Source organism: Rutidosis leptorrhynchoides, chromosome 10, assembly GCF_046630445.1.
Source record: "Rutidosis leptorrhynchoides isolate AG116_Rl617_1_P2 chromosome 10, CSIRO_AGI_Rlap_v1, whole genome shotgun sequence".
NCBI lineage: Eukaryota > Viridiplantae > Streptophyta > Magnoliopsida > Asterales > Asteraceae > Rutidosis > Rutidosis leptorrhynchoides.
Window position 1 is genome coordinate 176,536,456 of NC_092342.1, and position 19,613 is coordinate 176,556,068.

Sequence of the window (19,613 nt, forward strand, 5' to 3'; positions counted from 1 at the left end):
GTCTCTATGAACTTCAATGACTCGAATGCAACGCCTTATGATATATGTAACGACCCTGGTTTTTCCAACTTTATTTATTAATAATTATTATTATTAATACGCTTGATTAAACGAATGTATGCGATTACATTTACATGTTGCTTTAACTGTCCGTACTTGAACTTTAAATGCCCGAAACGTCTTGGTGACACCCGGAACTTGCACGAATAATATTTTCAAGTATTATTTACATTCATGATTAATTTTATTAATCATTTAGGTTAACTATAATGGTTAGTTAGTTACTTGGGCTTAACTTGGACTTTTAGTGGATTACTAGCTAACTACTCACTACTTGGGCCTTTTAAGAGTTAATGGACTTGTATAAGCCCACCCTACTTATTACTTGGATTAATTAGCCCACTCTTGAAGCTTGTAAGTATCATTTAGCTTGGAACTAACTAGTTTGACCATTTGGAATCTTGTTGGCTCACTATCCCCATGCACACCACCTTATTGTCCAACTTTAAGCCTTCTTTACATGCAATTATCCAACAAACACTCCCCTCATCTCTTCCCATCTGCAGGCCGTCGGCCATGAGCTCCATTAGGAGAGTTTTTGGTTCTTTTTTTTTCATTTCAAACTCACAAAAACTCTCTCACTCTCTCATTTCACAAAACACACAATACTTGCAATTCATTTCTCTCTCAAATTCTCTCTAAGTTCTTGTAAGTTACTTGAAGTTTTCTTCTTCTTTTCCTTGAGAAAACCGAACCCAAATGATACTTGAATCATCATCATCACTTGTTGTTTAATACTTGCTCTTGTTTAAAGATTGATTTGTTGTAATTTACTTACTTGTTACTTACTTTCAAACTTTCAAGAACAAGTTCTTCTTTCTTTCTTTTTCTTTTAAAACCGTGGCCTTAGCCACATATATCATCATCAATCTTTATTGTTATTACTTATTCTAGTTTAAGATTAATTACTTGTCTTGTTACTTGTTATTATCTACTTATTTACTTGTCTTTCTTTACTAAGTTTCAAGGAACAAACTTACTAGTTGTTTTCTTCATTTTATCTTGTATTTAACAAGAACACAAGAACTAAACTTACTAGTTTATGTTCTACATATTTTGTTTCAAAAGAATACAAGTTCATGTGTTGATTAAAAAAATCATACTTGGAGTTCATGGAGTAAACTTTCAAGTTTACTTTCTAAAGATCAAACTTTGGTTTGAATCTTTAAAGTATGAACAACCATGAACCTTTCTTGTTTATTTAAGTTTACTACTTCATATTATGCACCTTGTTTACTTGTTTTTTGGTTGTTGGTCAAGATCTACAAGTTAGTCTTGATCTCATTTCTCTTGAACAAAAGTTAACACTATTTAAGTTTCAAGAACAAAGAAGTATAACTTACTAGTTATGACTTCATAAACTTATAAAGGATCTAAGTTATCTAGCTTATGGTCTTCTAAATTTGTCATAAACAAAAGCTATTAAGCTTACATACACTTTACTAGTTGTTGAATTAAGTTTATAACTTGTTTTTACTACTAAAGTCCATGTAAGTGTTGAAACTAAGCTTTGATGTAACCTTGGTTCATCAACACACTTACAACACTTGCACTTGAGTTATGATGGACAAACCTTGGTCAAGATGATGTTAACACATCAACGAGTTGTACACTTGAAGCTATACGCATCAAGGATGAGAACCGTGATGAACATCAAGCACCGAGACAACCGGAACTCTCCAAAACCCACTGTTCTGTCCAAAACCTACTGACCTGATGCTTCTGGAACAGACCAGTAGACCTGGGCTGTTCTAACCTTGATTTTTAGATAGAACTTTTCGAGTAGATAACTTTTCATATAGGACTCGTCTTAATCCGAGTTACGGTTTAGGATTTATGGCCCTCCGATCGTTACCATGTCCTTTAACGTTGTGCAGAAATTTCTGACCTACTCGCACTTAGACCGTCGCCACGGTCAAACCAAGACGAGTTTGCTTCTGTAAATTTTACCACACTCAAGGGACTCATAGGCGGAGCCATGACCACTGGTCTCACCTTAATTCAGTAAGGGTAGAGGCCGTGGTGACTGACCGAAGTCAGCCTTTGTTTTAAACGACTTTCATAAACGAGTCTTACTTGTTACCTTTTGTTTAATGATGATTGATGATGACCCTTATGACCTTAATTACGTACTTGTAAACCTTTTGAGACGACTTATTGACTTAGTGCTATTTGACTTAGGTTGAGGACGTTTGGACCGTTACTTGCACACCACTTTCCGACTACTACCTTACCATTACTACTAATCATTGTGAGTTATAGCATTCCCTTTTTACTTTAACTTATTTTGGGAACTGAGAATACATGCGGATTTTATGTTTTACATACTAGGCACGAGTACTTAAACTTTATATATGTGTGGGTTATATAACGGCAGAAACATTCCCTTTAGCTCGGTGACGTTTAATCATTGGTTTTTGAACCGTGAACGCGAATCTTAGATATGGATCCATAGGGTTTGACATCCCCACTCGGGCTAGTAGCGCTAGCATTTAACGAGTGTTTAATACTTCGAGGTTATACGCACTTGCCAAGTGCACTTTAAGGGGGTACATTAAACGTTAAGTTAGTTACCGGGTGCCCACGGTTAAGCATATACTTTTACATACTTTTGAAACGCTCGTTGTAGCACTGAAATCTCGTGGCCTACTTACATTACCGTTATACTTAAACTATAGCTCACCAACCTTTGTGTTGACCTTTTTAAGCATGTATTTTCTCAGGTGCTTGAAGTCGCTTCCGCTATCTTACTAGTCGTGCTGTAGAACCCGCTGCCTAGAGTTGTTATCGCATGACTACTTATGTTGCATTCAAACTTTTTACTTATGAACTTATGTTATGTAACGACCATTATGGTCACGTACACTTATTTAATGCTTCTACTTAGCGAAGCATACTTTTGATTTGTAAAACAATTGACGTATGTTATGACGTCACTTTTATTTATGAATGTAAACTCTGTTTTGAAAACGCATATAGTACTTAACCTTGTAATGATCCTGTTGTTGATGGTCCGTACATGATGATTTAGTACGGGGCGTCACATTTGGTATCAGAGCATTGGTTGTAGGGAATTAGGATGCATTAGTGAGTCTAAGACCGACCCGAGTAGGATTCACTAATAGGGCTAATCTACAACTTGTTAGTTTACTTGTTTCCGCTGAACTTACTGCATACTGCTGCTTACTGTTACTGCTATATGCCGTATGCTACTACGTGATTTCACTACTGCATGCTATTACTTGCTTTCGATTGCATGCTAGTTTCGTACGATTACTGATATTGCCATGCTACTTATTGTTATACATGATTTAAACTGTTGGCCTATTATTTGCTTGCTTTATGACATACTGACATGGAAAATTTATTTTTCCTTGTTCAGATGTCGGACGTTCCACCTACTGACATCCCGAGCGGCTCAGGCCCCGTTGTTCCTCCCACTGCTGCACCTGTTGCTGCTGCTGCTGCTGCTGCTGACATTCCGGCCCCGACACCCACTGGCGACCCCGGCGCCTCTAGTTCTGGAGCTAGCTCTAGTGTGCCTATCCCGGCGTCTTCTTCCAGACCCCTGAGGCAACTGGCTCGCATTGGTGGCATGGAGATCCCCGCGGAGTTCGGGGAAGGACCCTTCCGTAATCACTGGCGCACACCTTGCCGACGCACTGCCGACGGCCGCTTAGCCGTGATTACGCCAGGCCGACACCGACAGATGTTGGCCGCTTTCGGATATGTTGAGCCACCCGCGCCACCACCACATGATTCAGACGACGGTTCTTCCACCGATGCTTCTTCAGACGACACCTCATCTGACGACTCCAGTGATGAGGAGGATCCCGCTGACCGACCGATTCAGGCACCTTCTACCCCGCCGAAGAAGCGGTATCGCTTCGCTGGCATAATTCCTGGTCGTACTGTCACTGACGCTTATGGTCGGCGTCGTAGGATCACTGCACGTAAACGGCTGGTGCCGTACCCCGCCGATCCACTGATATTACCGTCTCCACCCAGAGCCGGACCATCCACTTCAGCACCACCGGCTCCACCTGCACCGCCAGCACCACCTGCCCCACCATCTTCCTCTAATGAGGAAATGAGGCGGGAGATTGAGATTCTCCAGACTCGAGTTACTGAGCTCGAGGAGCAGATGACTCATGTTTTGGACATCTTGTACCCACCATCGCCGTAGGACTTTGTACTAGATTCTGTATTGTAATCTCTTTTGTAATTTCATATTTCACTTATGTAATGTACGAACTTATTGTAATGTATGAACTTATTATCATTAATGAATGGAATTTGTGTTGTTACTTTGTGCGCAAGTGTTCTATTTACGTTATCATATCATGGTTTTGTGGTACTTATATATGCTTGCATTACTTAATCAACATGTGTTGTGCTGTTTTCATGTTGGTTGTTATATAATGTACTATTATTATTTGCATAATGGATTTTGACTTGAGTCAAAATGTTTGTATAGAACATCATGGCCAACGGGAGATCTATCCCCACCGCGGCACAAATTGAGGAAATGATTAACGAGCGAGTCGCTGCTGCACTAGCTGAAAGACAACCCCAAGTTCCACCACCACCGCCTGTCAATCCACCTGTCATCCGAGATGGGTGTACTTACAAGGAATTTCAAAACTGCAAGCCACACTACTTCAGTGGCACTGAGGGACCCGTCGGTCTCACCAGATGGTTCGAAAAGTTGGAATCGGTATTCAGGGTTAGCAATTGTTCTGAGGCTAACAAAACGAAATTTGCATCTTGCACGCTGTCTGATGGCGCGCTTACATGGTGGAATACCATGGCCCAAGCGAAAGGAATTGATGAGGCGTATGCTACGCCTTGGGAAGAATTTAAATGTGCTATGATCGAGGAATACTGTCCGAGAACCGAGATTCAAAAGATGGAAATCGAATTTATGCAATTGAAAACCGTAGGGAACGACCTTAACAGCTACAACCGTAGGTTTTTGGAATTGGCTCTTATGTGTCCAACCATGGTCACCCCCGAATTTAAGCGTTTGGAGAAATACTTCTCGGGACTTCCTAAGTCCATCAAGGGTAATGTTACCTCATCCAAGCCCCCAAGTGTTCCCGAAGCAATGCGCATGGCGCATACTCTCTTAAATCAAATCATCCTTGACGAGCCGGAGAAGGCTAAGTTCGAAACTGTTAGTGGTGAAAAGAGGAAATGGGACAACAACCACAACAACAACAGGGGTAGGAACTATGATCAAAACCCGGCAAAACGACATGAAGGGTTCAGGCAAAACAACAACATGCACAACAACAACACCAACCCCAACAACAACAACCGCACCAATCCGAACTACAAAGGAACCTTACCACAATGCAATAGGTGTTACAAGCACCACACTGGGTATTGCAATGTTATCTGTGAGAAGTGCCAACGATCTGGACATGTTGGCAAGGATTGCAAGGTTACCACTTTGAATGTGAAGCCAAACCACAACAACAATGGGCCTAAGAAGTGTTATGAATGTGGAAAGACGGGCCATTTCAGAAACGAGTGTCCTAACAAGCGTAAGGATGGCGGACCACCACGTGCTAGAGCCTTCAATGTTAATGCAAGGGACGCTCGCGACAACCCCGACTTGGTGACAGGTATATTCAAGATCAACAATATTTTAGCTTCTGTCCTATTTGATACTGGTGCCGATAGGAGCTATGTGTGTAGACATTTTTGTGATAAGTTAGATTGGTCGTTAGTTCCTTTGAAGGAAAGTATGCTTGTCGAGGTCGCCAATGGAAAACTTGAAAAGGTTGACCATATTAGTCGTGGAGCTATTATCAACATAGCTGGTGCAGATTTCGAAATTGATTTGATACCTATCAAACTGGGAAGTTTTGACGCGATCGTCGGTATGGATTGGTTGAGCAAGATAAAGGCCGATGTTATCTGTGGAGATAAAGCACTTCGCATACCACAAGGAGATGGCGAACCACTGGTTATCTATGGAGAGAGATGTACCTCGAAGTTGAACCTCATTAGTTGCGTGAAAGCACAAAAGATTATGAAGAAGGGACGCTTTGCTGTCCTAGCACATGTGAAAGCGGTAGAAACTGAGGTGAAGAACGTGAACGATGTGCGTATTGTGAACGAGTTTTCCGATGTCTTTCCCGAAGAACTGCCTGGATTACCGCCACCGAGGGCAGTAGAGTTTCAGATTGACTTAGTGCCAGGAGCTGCACCTGTAGCTCGCGCACCTTATAGACTCGCACCCTCCGAGATGCAAGAATTACAGAGTCAACTACAAGAGCTATTAGATCGAGGGTTTATCCAACCAAGCTTCTCGCCTTGGGGCGCACCTGTGTTGTTTGTAAAGAAGAAGGATGGATCCTTCCGTATGTGTATCGACTACCGTGAACTCAACAAATTGACTATCAAGAATCGATATCCTCTTCCACGAATTGATGATCTTTTTGATCAACTACAAGGATCGAGCGTTTATTCAAAGATCGATTTGCGATCCGGATATCACCAGCTGAGGGTGAAGGAAAGTGACGTGATGAAAACTGCATTCAGGACCCGTTATGGTCATTATGAGTTCCTCGTGATGCCATTCGGTTTGACAAATGCCCCTGCCGTGTTCATGGATCTCATGAATCGTGTCTGCAAGCCTTACTTGGATAAGTTTGTTATCGTCTTCATAGATGATATCCTCATCTACTCAAAGAGCGAAGAAGAACATGAGCAACACCTTCGGCTAGTGCTTGAACTCTTAAGACAAGAGCAACTTTACGCCAAATTCTCCAAGTGCGAATTTTGGTTGAAGGAAGTACAGTTTTTGGGTCATATTGTGAGCGACCAGGGTATCAAAGTTGACCCCGCCAAGATTGAAGCCATTAGCAAGTGGGAGACCCCCACTACTCCAACGCATATTCGCCAATTTCTAGGTCTCGCCGGTTATTATCGAAGGTTTATCGAAGGATTTTCTCTGATTGCGCGTCCTTTGACCGCACTAACTCACAAGGGCAAGAAGTTCATTTGGGAACCCACACACGAATCAGCATTCCAAACTTTGAAGAAGAAGTTAACCTCCGCACCTATCCTATCACTTCCTGAAGGCAGTGACGACTTTGTTGTTTATTGCGATGCATCGAAGAGTGGTTTTGGTTGTGTACTGATGCAACGATCAAAGGTTATTGCCTATGCCTCCCGCCAATTGAAGATTCACGAGCGGAACTACACTACACATGATCTTGAACTTGGAGCCGTTGTCTTTGCACTCAAATTGTGGAGACATTATTTGTATGGAACTAAGAGCACTATCTTCACCGATCACAAGAGTCTCCAGCACATCTTCGATCAGAAACAATTGAATATGAGACAGCGTCGATGGATCGAGACGCTCAACGACTACGATTGTGAACTCCGTTATCACCCTGGCAAGGCCAATGTTGTAGCTGACGCTTTAAGCCGAAAGGAGAGGACGGCACCTCTCCGTGTTAGGGCTCTGAACATCACCATCCATTCGAACCTCAACAACCAGATCAGAGTAGCCCAAGTTGAGGCTCTCAAAGAGGAGAACATATCTCACGAGCATTTGAACATACTTGTCTCTCGATTCGAGGTTAGAGAGTCTGGACTCCGATGTTATGCCGGAAGAATTTGGGTACCTTACTATGGAGATCTACGAAGCCTGATACTTGACGAAGCACACAAATCGAGATATTCGATTCACCCCGGTGCAGGTAAGATGTACCACGACCTTAAAGGACAGTATTGGTGGCCGAATCTTAAGAAGGACGTTGCGACTTATGTTGGTAAGTGTTTGACTTGCTCGAAGGTTAAAGCCGAGCATCAGAGACCTTCTGGGTTACTTCAACAGCCGGAAATCCCACAATGGAAGTGGGAAAGGATCACAATGGATTTCATTACTAAGCTGCCGAAGACGGTGGGCGGATGCGATACTATTTGGGTTATTGTTGACCGCCTTACCAAATCTGCACACTTTCTAGCGATGAAGGAAACTGATACAATGGAAAGACTTGCTCAGCTGTACATCAAAGAGGTTGTATCTCGTCATGGTGTACCTTTATCAATCATCTCCGATCGCGATCCCCGTTTTGCTTCCAGATTTTGGCGTTCTTTGCAAGAAGCCATGGGAACTCGTCTTGACATGAGTACTGCTTATCATCCTCAGACTGACGGGCAAAGTGAACGAACGATTCAGACCTTGGAGGACATGCTGCGTGCATGTGTCATTGATTTTGGAAAGGCCTGGGAAAGGCATTTGCCACTCGCCGAATTCTCGTACAATAACAGTTATCACTCAAGCATTAATGCTGCACCTTTTGAAGCATTGTATGGTCGTAAGTGCCGATCTCCTATTTGTTGGGCCGAAGTAGGCGAAAAGCAAATCACCGGACCCGAGGTAGTCCACGAAACGACGGAGAAGATTGCTCAGATTCAAGCTAGACTTAAGACTGCCCGTGATCGCCAAAAGAGTTATGCCGATCTTAAACGGAAAGACTTTGAATTTAATGTTGGTGATCGTGTAATGTTGAAGATTGCACCTTGGAAAGGTGTGATCCGTTTTGGAAAACGTGGAAAGTTGAACCCACGATACATTGGTCCTTTCGAAATCTTGGAACGTGTTGGACCAGTTGCTTACCGTTTGGATCTACCAGCACAATTGAGCTCAGTTCATCCTACCTTCCATGTGTCAAACTTGAAGAAGTGTCTTGCTGCACCCGAACTCATCATACCTTTAGAAGAACTTACTATTGATGACAAACTCCACTTTGTGGAGGAACCTGTTGAGATTATGGATCGTGAGATCAAAACTTTGAAACGCAACAAGATTCCGATTGTACGAGTACGATGGAATGCCAAACGAGGACCTGAGTTTACTTGGGAACGAGAGGATCAAATGATGCGGAAGTATCCTCACCTTTTCCCACCTCCTCCATCACCTTCAGATTCAACCTAAAATTTCGGGACGAAATTTTCTTTAACAGGTGGGTAATGTAACGACCCTGGTTTTTCCAACGTTATTTATTAATAATTATTATTATTAATACGCTTGATTAAACGAATGTATGCGATTACATTTACATGTTGCTTTAACTGTCCGTACTTGAACTTTAAATGCCCGAAACGTCTTGGTGACACCCGGAACTTGCACGAATAATATTTTCAAGTATTATTTACATTCATGATTAATTTTATTAATCATTTAGGTTAACTATAATGGTTAGTTAGTTACTTGGGCTTAACTTGGACTTTTAGTGGATTACTAGCTAACTACTCACTACTTGGGCCTTTTAAGAGTTAATGGACTTGTATAAGCCCACCCTACTTATTACTTGGATTAATTAGCCCACTCTTGAAGCTTGTAAGTATCATTTAGCTTGGAACTAACTAGTTTGACCATTTGGAATCTTGTTGGCTCACTATCCCCATGCACACCACCTTATTGTCCAACTTTAAGCCTTCTTTACATGCAATTATCCAACAAACACTCCCCTCATCTCTTCCCATCTGCAGGCCGTCGGCCATGAGCTCCATTAGGAGAGTTTTTGGTTCTTTTTTTTTCATTTCAAACTCACAAAAACTCTCTCACTCTCTCATTTCACAAAACACACAATACTTGCAATTCATTTCTCTCTCAAATTCTCTCTAAGTTCTTGTAAGTTACTTGAAGTTTTCTTCTTCTTTTCCTTGAGAAAACCGAACCCAAATGATACTTGAATCATCATCATCACTTGTTGTTTAATACTTGCTCTTGTTTAAAGATTGATTTGTTGTAATTTACTTACTTGTTACTTACTTTCAAACTTTCAAGAACAAGTTCTTCTTTCTTTCTTTTTCTTTTAAAACCGTGGCCTTAGCCACATATATCATCATCAATCTTTATTGTTATTACTTATTCTAGTTTAAGATTAATTACTTGTCTTGTTACTTGTTATTATCTACTTATTTACTTGTCTTTCTTTACTAAGTTTCAAGGAACAAACTTACTAGTTGTTTTCTTCATTTTATCTTGTATTTAACAAGAACACAAGAACTAAACTTACTAGTTTATGTTCTACATATTTTGTTTCAAAAGAATACAAGTTCATGTGTTGATTAAAAAAATCATACTTGGAGTTCATGGAGTAAACTTTCAAGTTTACTTTCTAAAGATCAAACTTTGGTTTGAATCTTTAAAGTATGAACAACCATGAACCTTTCTTGTTTATTTAAGTTTACTACTTCATATTATGCACCTTGTTTACTTGTTTGTTGGTTGTTGGTCAAGATCTACAAGTTAGTCTTGATCTCATTTCTCTTGAACAAAAGTTAACACTATTTAAGTTTCAAGAACAAAGAAGTATAACTTACTAGTTATGACTTCATAAACTTATAAAGGATCTAAGTTATCTAGCTTATGGTCTTCTAAATTTGTCATAAACAAAAGCTATTAAGCTTACATACACTTTACTAGTTGTTGAATTAAGTTTATAACTTGTTTTTACTACTAAAGTCCATGTAAGTGTTGAAACTAAGCTTTGATGTAACCTTGGTTCATCAACACACTTACAACACTTGCACTTGAGTTATGATGGACAAACCTTGGTCAAGATGATGTTAACACATCAACGAGTTGTACACTTGAAGCTATACGCATCAAGGATGAGAACCGTGATGAACATCAAGCACCGAGACAACCGGAACTCTCCAAAACCCACTGTTCTGTCCAAAACCTACTGACCTGATGCTTCTGGAACAGACCAGTAGACCTGGGCTGTTCTAACCTTGATTTTTAGATAGAACTTTTCGAGTAGATAACTTTTCATATAGGACTCGTCTTAATCCGAGTTACGGTTTAGGATTTATGGCCCTCCGATCGTTACCATGTCCTTTAACGTTGTGCAGAAATTTCTGACCTACTCGCACTTAGACCGTCGCCACGGTCAAACCAAGACGAGTTTGCTTCTGTAAATTTTACCACACTCAAGGGACTCATAGACGGAGCCATGACCACTGGTCTCACCTTAATTCAGTAAGGGTAGAGGCCGTGGTGACTGACCGAAGTCAGCCTTTGTTTTAAACGACTTTCATAAACGAGTCTTACTTGTTACCTTTTGTTTAATGATGATTGATGATGACCCTTATGACCTTAATTACGTACTTGTAAACCTTTTGAGACGACTTATTGACTTAGTGCTATTTGACTTAGGTTGAGGACGTTTGGACCGTTACTTGCACACCACTTTCCGACTACTACCTTACCATTACTACTAATCATTGTGAGTTATAGCATTCCCTTTTTACTTTAACTTATTTTGGGAACTGAGAATACATGCGGATTTTATGTTTTACATACTAGGCACGAGTACTTAAACTTTATATATGTGTGGGTTATATAACGGCAGAAACATTCCCTTTAGCTCGGTGACGTTTAATCATTGGTTTTTGAACCGTGAACGCGAATCTTAGATATGGATCCATAGGGTTTGACATCCCCACTCGGGCTAGTAGCACTAGCATTTAACGAGTGTTTAATACTTCGAGGTTATACGCACTTGCCAAGTGCACTTTAAGGGGGTACATTAAACGTTAAGTTAGTTACCGGGTGCCCACGGTTAAGCATATACTTTTACATACTTTTGAAACGCTCGTTGTAGCACTGAAATCTCGTGGCCTACTTACATTACCGTTATACTTAAACTATAGCTCACCAACCTTTGTGTTGACCTTTTTAAGCATGTATTTTCTCAGGTGCTTGAAGTCGCTTCCGCTATCTTACTAGTCGTGCTGTAGAACCCGCTGCCTAGAGTTGTTATCGCATGACTACTTATGTTGCATTCAAACTTTTTACTTATGAACTTATGTTATGTAACGACCATTATGGTCACGTACACTTATTTAATGCTTCTACTTAGCGAAGCATACTTTTGATTTGTAAAACAATTGACGTATGTTATGACGTCACTTTTATTTATGAATGTAAACTCTGTTTTGAAAACGCATATAGTACTTAACCTTGTAATGATCCTGTTGTTGATGGTCCGTACATGATGATTTAGTACGGGGCGTCACAATATAAGTCCTTAATGGCCTCAAGTAGTATCCTTAGTACGAGATAATGCACAGCGGAAGACTTAATTCATACCTGAGAATAACATGCTTTAAAATGTCAACATAAAGTTGGTGAGATATAGGTTTAATGTCGACAGCGATATAAATATAGACCACAAGATTTCATATATAAACATTTTAATAAAAATATTCTAAGTGGTTGAGCACTTGGTAACCATACTTAACAATTAATCACGTCGCATATTCCCTTTAATATGAAATCTTACTACACTGTACCAAGTGTAGTCACGAAATGAAGTACTGTGCAACCGTTGAATACTGGTCGTCCAGTCCGGTTGGGGTTGTCAGGCCCGATAGATCTATCAACAGGATTCGCGTTTACAATACCGCTGTAAATATTAGTTACCAAGCTACAGGGAAGTATGCCAGTGGTACAACTCAACGTAGAATATATTTTTCAGTTACTTGTGTCCATAACGTAAAACATAAAATACATGTATTCTCATCCCGAAATATTTAGAGTTTAAAAGTGGGACTATATACTCACTTTCGTCTTGAAGATATATATAATTTGACTTGGTCTCCGGTTGATATCACGAACCTATCCATATATAATATATCAATACCTTTTCTTTTTAAACAAACGTCACATATATATACTTGTTATACTTTTAATACTTTGAATAATTCCTTAGTCCGTAGTTAGCAGCTCGTTGTTAGTAATTCAATTTTAATGGTTCATTTTTAGATGTTTAATATACCCGCAATGAAATAAATAAAACCCCCAACGAAATAAATAAAACCCCATCGTATATGTATTGGTCGAGATTAATCTTGACCCACGGTACCGGTGTTGTCAAATGACGTGTTGCGTACATAAAGTACCGGTGTTGTCAAATGACGTGTTGCGTACAAACATGGGATCTTATGATTAATCTTCTCGTGTTGTTTACGGGTGATCCTGAACCATATAAAATTGAATTATAAGTACATATATATAAAATATCATGTTATCTTAGAAATATGTGATTTATTTAATTGTTCCCAATTAATCCCGAAGTTAAACAAGTCTAGGATAACCAATTTTGTTTCGGTCATAGTTTCTTCGTTACAAATCCGTTTTCGTTGATTCAACTTGCCATCTCCTTGGATCGAGTCCCTCTTTAAGACTATGAACTGAAAATACCTTGGTTTGTATTCAAAATCACACGGCATAGGTGAAACTTTAGTGAAACTTATGAAGTTAAACATTTTTGTTACAAAAAAATAACACTTAATGACCATTTTTCTAAAAATACTTATACTTTGAATTAAATCATGAAATTTCTATGTGTTAACATATTTATAGTAAAAATCATTTTTCCAGAACATAAACCTCCAATTCAAAGTTTAAGATAGTTTTTAATTATCCAACCCAAAACAGTCCCCGGTTACACTCCGACGTCGTAAAAACAGTTTTTAAGATATTCTTTGAAAAACCAAGTTATACCTTGTTAAGTTAGCAAATATTTAAGTTATATTACAGGTCTTGAAGTATTTTAAAAGTTAAGTTAGAAGGATCTATTTAGTTTGCAAACAAGTTTGAAAACTTTCAAACTATGTTCTTGTTGTTAAAATTGTATACCACAAAATATGATAGCTATATATATATGAATCGAATAAGGTTATGAACATAGATACTACCTCAAGTTCCTTGGACAAGGTTTCTGTAAAAGAGGAGTAAAAAGCTAGAACCAAAAGGGTGATGGAATTGGATGAAAGATTGGAAGTAAGTTTGTGTTCTTGGAAGGATTTCTTGAAGTGTTTTTGTATGGTTTTCTTATGGTGTTTAAGTAAGGTTTTTGAAGCTAAATGATGGGGAAAATGCTTGGAGATGATCAAGTATGAAGTTAAGAGTATTTTGAGAGAGAAATGGAAGTGTAAGTATAAGAAAATGGGGTGAAGAAATGGTGTGCATGCATAAAAACGTTTTTAGGTTATAAAGGAAAAAAAAATACCTAACTTTGTTTTCTTGCTAAATAATTCATGCTACTTGACAAATGGTTGGTTCCACATGTTTCTTAATCATTTAAGGCTGCTAAGGAGCAGATTTTTATTGGTATATACCAATAGTAAATACATCTAGAAGCTGCGTATGATACGGGTACATATACCCTAGGTATACGTATAGAAATCTTTGAGAAAACGGAACGAGGATTCAAATATAGCTATCTTTTGTAAATATACTTATATTGTTTTATGTATTTAAGTCTTTAAAAGTGATTAAATACATTACTTATACGATATATGTATAAACATTATAGGTCATAAGTATTTAAGTCAAATAACGTTACGTATGGTTATCGTTTTGAAAACTTAAGTTAGTAGTTTCAAAATATACTTATAACTTATTGTTATTAATACAAAATGAGATATTAAAACATTCTTAGATCATGTTAAATATGTATATATACATATATATACACAAACGTATAATTATCATATATTGTATAGTTCGTGATATCATCGGTCAAACTAGACGGTCAAACGTTGTGTAAAACTCTTTTTGAAAACATAAGTCTCAACAATTTGGATTGCTTATCATGTTGGTAAGGTTTAATTTATGTAAATATTAATCTTATAAGTATAGAACGATCGAAAAAGTGCGGGTCAACTTTAGGGTTTTTGCTTATCGTGTCGGAACCATATAGAGATTAGAGTTTAAATTTGGTCGGAAATTTCCGGGTCGTTACAGTACCCACCCGTTAAAGAAATTTCGTCCTCGAAATTTGGTAGAGGTTGTCATAAATAACAATAGGAATGTTTTCATGACGAATATGAGGTAATAATGAAATTTTATCATTATTGAAAGATTTAGATAAAACGATTCGGTTATGTGAGACGCACGAGCGAAGCTATCACAAAAGAGTGAAATGAGTAAATATAGAATTGTTGTAACCGATGACGTGATTATGATCGATTTCCGGGATTTAAGGGTTTTAAAGAAAATCTTATGTAATAAGATTTAGTTTTGCGGCGATCAGGATCTTCTTTGATTTAACGCGGCAATCTGTTTTGATTTCTTTGTCGAATATTTCACTATAAATTTACCTCCTTCCCTTTCTTTCTTCCCACATCTTCTATTCTTTCTCTTTAGTTCATACTTTAAGACATTCGCTAATATGCTCCATCCCATTCTAATCCTTGTTATATTTCTAACTTTCATATCTTTCATTCTTCTTTTTCATCTATCACCAGAAGAATCTATTCTCTTTTATCCTTTCCTTGGAATTATAATGTTTTTAATTCTCCCGTGCCTTTACGTTGCAATACGTATTGATATGCACGGTTTGTAGTTTCGGGGTTGTTGTTAGGTTTTATACCTTCCCTTATATTTCGATGTTCCTACTCCCATCCCTTAAAATCATTGTCATCCACAGTTAATGCTCTCTCTTATTTGCTGTGGTTTATGTTCCTATTTCTATTCTGAGGTTTTGTCCCTTCGTTTCTTCTTCCTGTCCTCGAGCCAAGCGAACAATGGTCCGAAATTCGTAGGTAGGAAATTTGGAATGAACCTAGCTATTGGTTTTAGAATGAAATTGTAATGGCACGATCTTGATTCGTTAAATTACTCGAATATTCCGGAAAAATAGAACTAACAAGGTGATACGTTCTAATATGTTTGGAGACTTGATAGAATGTAAGAGCCGTGTAACATGGCACATGATGACGGTACTGTGAATCATCACATTCCATTAGAAACTTAACATGACTTACTGTAATATAATGAAGTTGATCAAGTTTCATTATATTATACTAATTCATGCATCAGTTCCCAACACTACTTCAAATCATTTATATTTTAATCTCGGAGGTTTCAGAATTTAGAAATTAACACAGTTTCTTTTATATTGTAACGCAGATGTTACGGAGAGATAAATGATCGCAGATAGGAATAGTTGTAAAAATATCTCCAGAAATATGAAAAATATGTATAACGAATGATATGAAGATATCTTATAATATCTAAGATAAGATGATGATGAAAAATATCATCCGGGCAAGGTTTTGAATAAAGAGTAGGGTTCTTACTGACGGTTTCAGCAGGTACGGAATCGTTTGTATTCTTTGAGAGCAGGTTCAGTCCCTGTGATTTATCCACAGCCTCTTTCATACTTTGCTTCATCCGTTTTCTAGTTCCAAACTTTTTTTTTTTTCAGCTTTACCACCTTACTATTCTTTGTCATCAAACTTTTGACCGTTAAAGTCGTTTACAGTTTTTGCTGCTTCGTTAGCATTTCAAGAACTATTTCATAGTCCCGGGTGTTTTTCAGAAACTTCACGTTCAGATTATGAAATTCTTAGGGATAGACATTATAGATATGATGGAAGAAGTTCCGCGAGATTTTCAAAATACTGATTGCTGATTTCGCCAAAAGGATAACGATCTGCTGGTGCACCTGTTGATGTTGTCGAGGGATATAAAAGGTTTTCCGGTAATGACGGCGAAAGGACAAGGTATAAATATCATGATTATAATAGAAATAATCTCACTGAAAAGTTGAAGTGGAGCTGTGACAAAATTAGCTTCTTGAAAAGGAATTGTAGGGTTGTTCTTGCTAATAAATGGCAAAGGATTCAATATGTTATGTGTTAAATTATGAATTTGGGTTCGAGAGTTCTTCAGGTGTATAACTATATGTATAAATCTTCATTCCGTAGGCAAGGTGCGGCGGGTTCAACTTCTCGGTCGAGGTGTTTTCAGGAATCATGAAAGGATTTGAATGCGAATTGTAATCGTCAAGTTACGAATGAGGTTTAAGATAAAATCAAGTGGCAAGCTTGAAGAATCGTTTAGCTTCATATGTTACAATCAACATTTTAATTCATTTTAATTGTCCAGAGTTAGCCGGAACAGTTAGCGTGGAATCCTTAATAGATTTTTAATTAGTTAAATCGTGTGTTTCTAACAATTTTTTTTTTATTTTGTCCAATGTTTTCTTCTTTATGCCACTTGTTGGATTCTGGTAGGTCAAAATCCGAATATGAAATTTGATTGAAAATGGTTATTCTGGGGTGAGCGGATACGAATATCGGTGGTTGTAAGTAAGATAATAGATAACCGTTGAATCAGATTCAAGAATGTACAATATAACTTATTAATGTGAATTCTAAATATTCCTCGGGTACTACCCACCCGTTAAAATATTTTCATCATTAATAGTTTGTACGAAGGAATTTTTAATTACTATCTTTATGAAAATATACTTGCATATATATTTTCTTCAGAGATAATCATAGATTTAATGAGTCAATAAGATATTAAACTCATTTGATTTATCGTTAATTCTAGGTTACATAATCTCTAAGACTTTAGAAATTACATAATCGTCATACGATACGTAAAGCGAAGATAATCGATGTAGAACGATATATAGAACGAAGATCATACTCGAAGTACAGATATTGAGTCGTGTGATGTTGATATTCGAGATACAGATTGTGATGTTGAGATTTAAGGCGCGGTTGTGATTGGGGTGATAAAGGTACTGTCGGCGTTGACGATGGTAGTACGGATTATGCTGCTGGTGCTGCTGTTGGTGTTTGTAACCTTCGCACCATATTCTCCAAAACCACTACCCGAGCACGGAGTTCGTTGACTTCTTCTATTATACCGGGATGATTGACGGTTGGAACGAGCGAATGAACAAGATTTGAAATATGGGATAGTATGTAATCATGACGAGATACTCTAGAAATGAGCGAGAAAATGGTGTTTCGAATAGGTTCGCCGGTAAGTGCTTCAGGTTCATCGTTAAGAGGACAATTTGGTGGATGGAATGGATCACCTTCTTCTTGCCTCCAGAAATTTAGTATATTACGAACCCATCCCCAATTCATCCAGAATAGATGATGGGAAATTGGTTGATCCATTCCGGTAACGCTGTTCTCGGAGCTCGAATGGAAATCCATATCGGCGAAGCTATCGAAGTCGGAGGAATTTGAGCTGGATGAAGAATCCATCTTGTATGGTCGGAGAAATGAATTTTTGGTTTGGAATAGATTATAGGAGTTGCGTTTGGTACTCTTCAATACATAATTTACATATGTATATATAATATCAAAATCCCATGAATTACGGAGAATCTTTGAAATACGTCAGGCAATGTCTATAGTAACAGATACGCTAGGATATGAATTTTGTCTATACACTATCGATGCACTAAATGCAGTAAGACGTGTCTAGACTTAAGAATGATAAGCAGGCAGTTCCCTAAGAATGATAAGCAGATGATTTCCGACTAGGATTGATAAGCAAAACTTTTGACAGGCAGACACGGTCAAAGTCCAGACTCACTTAATGTATCCTAACAACTACTAGTTAGACACACTAATGCAAGGCCTCGGTTCGCTAAGACCAACGCTCTGATACCAACTGAAAGGATCCGAAACTAATCATCCGGACGTTGTCCATATTGATTACAAACGAATTACAATAGTTGATAACATTGCGAGGTACTTGCCCTCTATATGATACATCTTACAAACGTTGCATTTATTCTTAAAAGACAATCTATAGTTACATCCATAATTGACATATTCGCCTGACATTTCATAATATTCAAATGACCTAAACCGCCATGTACTTAATAATAGTCTCTATGAACTTCAATGACTCGAATGCAACGCCTTATGATATAAGTCCTTAATGGCCTCAAGTAGTATCCTTAGTACGAGATAATGCACAGCGGAAGACTTAATTCATACCTGAGAATAACATGCTTTAAAATGTCAACATAAAGTTGGTGAGATATAGGTTTAATGTCGACAGCGATATAAATATAGACCACAAGATTTCATATATAAACATTTTAATAAAAATATTCTAAGTGGTTGAGCACTTGGTAACCATACTTAACAATTAATCACGTCGCATATTCCCTTTAATATGAAATCTTACTACACTGTACCAAGTGTAGTCACGAAACGAAGTACTGTGCAACCGTTGAATACTGGTCGTCCAGTCCGGTTGGGGTTGTCAGGCCCGATAGATCTATCAACAGGATTCGCGTTTACAATACCGCTGTAAATATTAGTTACCAAGCTACAGGGAAGTATGCCAGTGGTACAACTCAACGTAGAATATATTTTTCAGTTACTTGTGTCCATAACGTAAAACATAAAATACATGTATTCTCATCCCGAAATATTTAGAGTTTAAAAGTGGGACTATATACTCACTTTCGTCTTGAAGATATATATAATTTGACTTGGTCTCCGGTTGATATCACGAACCTATCCATATATAATATATCAATACCTTTTCTTTTTAAACAAACGTCACATATATATACTTGTTATACTTTTAATACTTTTAATAATTCCTTAGTCCGTAGTTAGCAGCTCGTTGTTAGTAATTCAATTTTAATGGTTCATTTTTAGATGTTTAATATACCCGCAATGAAATAAATAAAACCCCCAACGAAATAAATAAAACCCGATCGTATATGTATTGG